The 6,630-nt window shown below is 41.6% G+C and overlaps 1 non-coding gene across 1 annotated transcript; it reads left to right on the top strand.

Moving 5' to 3' along the window:
* Positions 1-363: 363 nt before the first annotated feature.
* Positions 364-470, top strand: LOC141636302 (small nucleolar RNA R71). Its single transcript, XR_012540923.1, has one exon. It is a non-coding gene; the product is annotated as a small nucleolar RNA R71 (small nucleolar RNA).
* The last annotated feature ends 6,160 nt before the right edge of the window (positions 471-6,630 follow it).

Below are 6,630 nucleotides of genomic sequence, written 5' to 3'. Positions count from 1 at the left end.
ACAAGACAGCCAACAGCAGTGTGGCCGTCATTACTCCCACATCTCTCACATGAAACGGTCTCTCCTTTAGTAAGAACATGGACCGTCTAAGGCTCCCCATCAGCTTGTAACTCCAACTTGTCAAATCTAGCATTCATGGTCTCCAACTGAGCCAAAACCTGCTTATCAACCGCATGAACTGTTCTAATCCCATCCCTCGGGTTACCATACTCAGCACTGTGATTAGCCATCTCTTCAATAAGAGACCATCCCTTATCGTCATCTGTATTCTCCTGGAATCTTCCACTGGATGCCGCATCAAGTATGGCTCTTTGATCGTCATACAACCCATTGTAGAACTGATTAGCTAAAAACCATGGGTCAAAACCACGGTGAGGGATAGACCTCACCAACTTCTTGAATCGTGACCATGCCTCATAGAAACTTTCATCGGGAGCCTGTCTGAAACTAGTAATCTTGGCCCTCAGCAGATTAGTGCGTTGTGGAGGGAAGTATCTCTTGTAAAATACAAGAGCAAGATACTCCCAATCAGAACTTCACTGTGCGGTCAAGTCGTCACCACTCCCTGGTGAATCGGCCCAAAGAGAAAGGAAATAGAACTTCCTTAATCTTGTCTTGAGTTACCCCCTTAGTGGCAGGGATAGTAGAACAGTAATCAGTAAAGGTCTCCAAATGCTTCCTCGGATCCTCACCTGCCACACCTCTATACATATTCCTCTCCACCAGATTGATATAAGAAGGACGGATGTCGAATGTATTCCCATCATCAGTCAGGAGATTGAAACCCTTCGGAATAGAGGAAGCTTTAGGCACTGAATGACTGGAAAGCTTAGGCATCTTTACTGTAAAAATTGGACTGTCTTCGAAAAGAGAGTGATGTAGCTCGCTCGAAAGTACTCAAGTCTTCCTTTCGTGATTTCCTTTACAGACGGAGTCTATGCCCGAATAATCTCTCCGGCTCAATCGGTGAAACTAATTCAAACCTATCTGACCTGGGCATAAACAACACTGAAAGAAAATAATAAGAACGGCCTCAAGGAATAAAAATTCCCTGAGACGGATAAAATAAAAGGAACGAAAACAAATAGGGCAATTGCCTCTCCAGCAACGGCGCCAAAATTCGACACGTCTGTCGTGTACCTGTCAAAAATAAACTAACTAAACTAACTATATAGCTAGGGAAGTCAGGTCGATCTCCACAGGGAGGCAAGATATTTGTAGGAGTCCGTCTATTTGGTCACAAATTGGGGGGGGGGGGGTGTTTGATTTGTTGTCTAAACTACGTGTTTTGAAGGAAAGAGAAATAAAGGCAAGAGCAATAAAAACAGAGAAATAAGGATAAAACTATCAGATAGAGAGGGACATGTCAGGATTTCGGTTCACTACGGTAGTCCAGTGACTCAGTTGTAAATGACTCAGACGAATTAATGTAAGACGGATGTTGAAAGGTCCTTTTGGTCCACTTTCTATCCTAAAATACCACTAACTTAACTTTCATTCTCGTCAGGGTAGTCTAGTGTTCATAGCAGGCCTATTTAGTCCAATCTTTCGATCTAAGATTAATTTTAGCCAGATTAAAGGTTAACTCAGAAGTGTGCACTCAACTAAGTCGAATAAATACAATTAAATTGCTATGGTGACAGAGTCTTGTAATTAATTCATCTGTTTCATCTACTACATCGTCACTTTCCTATCGCAGATCCCCTAATCCCAACATGAAAGGGGTTTAGCTGCTCATGTCGCTAATTAAACTAACAGCAGATAATATTCCAGCAGTAAACATAATGAAATAACAATTAAAAAGCATAAAAGAGAATTAGGGCAAAAGAATAAATGCAATGAAATGAAGAATTAAAGCGAACAAAAGATTAATTATTATAAAGAGAAGAGAAAGGAATTACAATCAAGCGAATTCCGGCGTAAAGAACAAAATCCGAGCAAAAGCAATCCCAAGAACAAGGTTACAGTGAAGAGGAATGGTTTACGCAGTAAAGTTTGATAAAAAAAACTAAGTAGTAAGTAAATCTGATACTAATAACCTAACTAATGTAGGTTTAAATAGGAAGATTAAATAAGTTTTGCGGAATTAAAACATAACACGGGCTAATTAAAGCCCATAATCAGCGAAACCACTCGATCGAGTGGATTAAAACCACTCGATCGAGCAAACACCTCAGCAAATCTACTCGATCGAGTAGAAAGTTACTCGATCGAGTAACTGGTCTTTCTGCAAGCTAAGGATCGAGTGGAAAACCATTCGATCGACCACCCTGGGACGTGAAAACCACTCGATCGAGTGGTAGAGCTGCTCGATCGAGTACTTTAACTTCATTTCAGCTCAAGTCCGCGCCTAAATGCCTCGTAATCCATGCTATGACGCTTCCAAACGTAGTATCTCACTCTGGAAAATCCCGTCTCCTCTAAATGCATGCAAAAAGGACGAAAAAGAGTACGATTCCACTACTTTCGCGTTCATTTCTACAAAATGGACAAAACGAACCAAAGTAGCCAATTCCGGGAAAAATACTATAAAAACAGTATATAAATGCATAGAAATACGTGCTGAAAAGGGCTAAAAAGACTATATAAAAAGCACGTATCAATCCTCATCCCCCTCCTCATCAGAAGCGGCAGCTACCACTGCCTCGGGTAAAGGGTTTGTCGGTGGGAGGTGCTTAGAAGCTGGTATCTTCATCCAACTCATGCCCCCACACCCTCCATGATAAACTACCGTCCTCCAAAGTTCTCAACCATTTCAGGTCAAGGAAATAAGCTCTGTCCATGGTAGGTACCGGGGTGGCCAAAGGGATATACTCGGAGGAAGCCTCAAAAGAAGTTAGCTTCTCAGCTAAATGTGTGGCAACAGCACCACAACTCAGAATCCTAGTGCCAGAGGAGGCCATCAAAGCAAGGCTGGCACACACCATAGCAGGAGCACTAAAGGTCACTCTCTCAGTCCGCTCAGGGTTGAGGTACGCCATCAAAAGCATCAACTCATGTGAGTTCAACTTACTCATATTAGATCTCTCGTAGAGGAGACACGACACAACACGAAGGAAGATCTTTAAAGTGACATGTTGCACATCATTGATCAACATGTTACTAGCAGTGGGAGCTGATTTCCCGGTGATACAAGGCATAAGACTTCAAACCCCACACTCACTCGGTATGTCACGAAGGGCTCCCTTGGGAGGCTTAGCCAAGCCAAGGCGAGAGGCAAACATGTCCATGGTCAAGGCAAAACGGGTGTTCATGGGGCGAAACTGCACAGTTTGTTCCACCGGCTCGTATTTAAACGAGCTCATGAACTCAAGGGTCAGAAAGGCATACGAATGCTTTCGTAGGCGGTATAGTCCGGTGAATCCCAAGGTCTCAAAGATGTGTTGGACGTCAGTCTCAATACCCAGATCATCTAAGAGGGTCGTGTCAACACAGCGGGTCGGTCTCATCTTATGGGACTGTAAGGCCACAAAATTCTTTCTTTAGTTGAAATCCACGAATACCACAGACATGTTTTCAGGTACAACAGGTACTACCGGTCCACTTCCCTCCACAACTGCAGGCTCGGAAGCCCTACCCCTCATATTCTGTCTGGTTCCTAGGTTCAGTCTCGGCATCTGTTTTAGCATACAATTTTAAATATACCACCACATATACACTAAAACGTACAAAGTACACATATTTGATCATAAAAGAATCATTTACGTACACACTATCACCAACAATTCCCAAAATTACAAGCAAAATTTCCAATTCTTATAGCTCAGACGGTCTCTACAACTGTAAAAATTTTATATATTTATCATGAATTCACTTAACCACTACTACTTTTAGGACTCAAACCTTCAAAACATATTCATATACAACCCAAGTTTGCAATTATACACTACAAAAAGAATTAAATAGGCGACTGATTTTGGCGACTGAAATCAGTCGCCAAAATCAATTTGGCGACTGAAATCAGTCGCCAAACGTCAGTCGCGGACCTTAGTCGCCTTTTCTAGCTTTGGCGACTAAAGTCGGTCGCCAAATTTGGCGACTGAAAAATCAGTCACCAAATACCAAAAATGGCGACTGATAGGGTAGTCGCCAAATTGGCGACTGATATCAAGGTAGTCGCCAAATTGGCGACTGATATCAAGGTAGTCGCCAAATTGGCGACTGATTAGCAGTCGCCAAATGCCAATTCAGTCGCCTTTTTTGGGTGACGTAGCCAGTTTGGCTGAGGTAATTTGGCGACTGAATTGAGATTTGGCGACTGCAATTCAGTCGCCATTTTGGCGACTACCTTGAATCAGTCGCCAAATTGGCGACTGAATTTCAGTCGCCAAATGTCAATTCAGTCGCCAAAGCCATTGTATGTTTTGGTGGTTTTTTTCGTTTTCATTGCTAGCCAAATATTTACAACCTGCATACAAACCGATGTTCCACAACACCATACATCCCAAATTTCAACACACACAACACGATACATTTCAACCCAACACCTCCCATTTTCTCAAACTTCATTTCATATATTGAAAATGAAAGTTTTACAAGCTAAGCTATTCTAATGTTCAAGTCGAAAGTTCAAGTGTTACAAGCTTGCGTGCTAAAATCATCTTACTTGGAAGCCAACACCGGCTCCACTCCCCCCATGTGGACCATGCGGATCATTTGGATCGTAGTTGGGTCTAGGTCCGGGGTTACAACCTTGCCACCAAGTCTCAAACATTTCCATTCTTTCCTTCATTTGGCGGAATTCTTCATCACGTTTGGCAAGTTCTTCATCACGTTTGGCATCACGTTCATCACGCTCTCTTATTTGACTTTGAAGTTGACTAATAATTCCAGGTTGATACGTGTTCGGGAATTGTGAAGTCGATCTTCTACGCGTTTTCTCATAGAAAGCCGGTGTTGAACTTCCGGTACCATACACGTGCCCTTTCTTGAAGCCATCCACCAACTCATACCATATGTCATTGTCCGGTCTTTCTGGATTGGCGGCTTTTTCTCGTTCAAATGCTTCCTACAATATTAAACAAATGGTTGTAAGTTAATATGGTAACCACCTTATATACGACATTTTAAAAGAGAATAAATTAACAAAAATTAAGTGTTACGGAAAACTTACATATAATTGCTTGTCTTTTGGCTTAGTCCAAGTTCTAACCCCTTTGTGGTCAACTCTGGAATGCGTGTCCAGAAACAGGTCCCGACCGTCGCAATCTACCGTGACTTCTTCTTTCCTCTCTCGAATGAAAAACATACATGTTATAAAATCAACAAAAAATCTAACATAAAATAAACATGTTGCATTGAAAACAAAAAAAAAGTGTGAAATAATAGACAAAGTACTTACACCCAACATACGATTCCGTAACGATCGTGAACCCGCATAATGAGTAGGCTCGTTCACGGCGTCTTCCTTTCCTCCTCTTTTGTTGAGGGATGCTTGCTTAGACTTCTTCTGAAAAGCTTCACTTTTGGTATGCTTTATTAAGCCTTCATACTTGTCACCTGCAATTACACATATGAAATCATAACTAATATGTTACTGATATTATTTATAATATAAGAGAGTATAAGCTAATTAATACAAATAATAAAACAAGTTAATTAAATACCTTTCATGTGGTCTGGTTCCTTTGGGCGCCTAACTACCTTCCAAATCACGTCCCGATATCGTCGAGTACCGACGTCATTGTACCTGATACGGACATTCTGTTCTTGAGACGGTGACCAAGCAAATGATAACTACAAAAAAAGCGACAAAATTTCATATTAGTATAAAATAAAAGTATAAGCTTGGTTCTTAAAAAATTTATCAAAATTAATTATTTGGTTTCTAAAACAAAGAATTACGGAAAATATATACCCGAAAGTTATTGAACCACGCCTCTCTTTGTGCATGAGAAGCTTGTGTCCACGATGTAGGAATTGGACCCACGAAATTAGTCTTCGTGCTTTTCGTGACACCTCGTATCACGCAATCGTCCATAAACCTGCATTTATTTTGAACATGTAAAATTAAAAAAAAAAAAAAAAAAGAAATAAAAATAGTAGACTAATAAAGAATAAAACTTACCATAATCCCGTCGGCTCAAGAATCATCCGATGATCCAAGTGTACCGTGACGGCACCCGTGGCTTTGGCTCGTCGGTAGCGTCGTTTCTCACCGTCACCGTCTGTCGTGATCGGATCCTCCTGCACAAACTCTTCCTCCCGCCCGGACGCGACTCTGTCCTCCTCCCGAGCCGCCTCCACGCTTCCTACCTCGACCTGCTCCAGCCATCTGCAGTAATACAAATAAAAATTAACACAAATAATGATAAATGAAAATTATACAGACTTCTAAATTTTAATAATTTACTCTTGAGGAATACAAAATTATACCAATTTAATCATCATCCTCATCCTCATCCTCTTCCTCATCCTCATCATCGTCATCATCATCATCATAATCATGTTCATCTCCAAACCCCTCGTCCTTCCTCCTTTTCTCCTCCTCCCTTCTCCTCCTCACCTCATCTTCCCCCCTCCTCTCCTCCTCTTTTTCCCTTCTCTCCTCCTCCTCCTCCTCCGCTTCATCCTCCCCCGGCAGTCTCTCTTCCACATCATAATATTCTTCCTCTTCCATGTCTTCACCAT

This window comes from Silene latifolia, chromosome Y (assembly GCF_048544455.1).
Source record: "Silene latifolia isolate original U9 population chromosome Y, ASM4854445v1, whole genome shotgun sequence".
Lineage (NCBI taxonomy): Eukaryota > Viridiplantae > Streptophyta > Magnoliopsida > Caryophyllales > Caryophyllaceae > Silene > Silene latifolia.
Note: the sequence above shows the minus strand (reverse complement) of the source record. Positions and strands in the feature narration are given on the sequence as shown.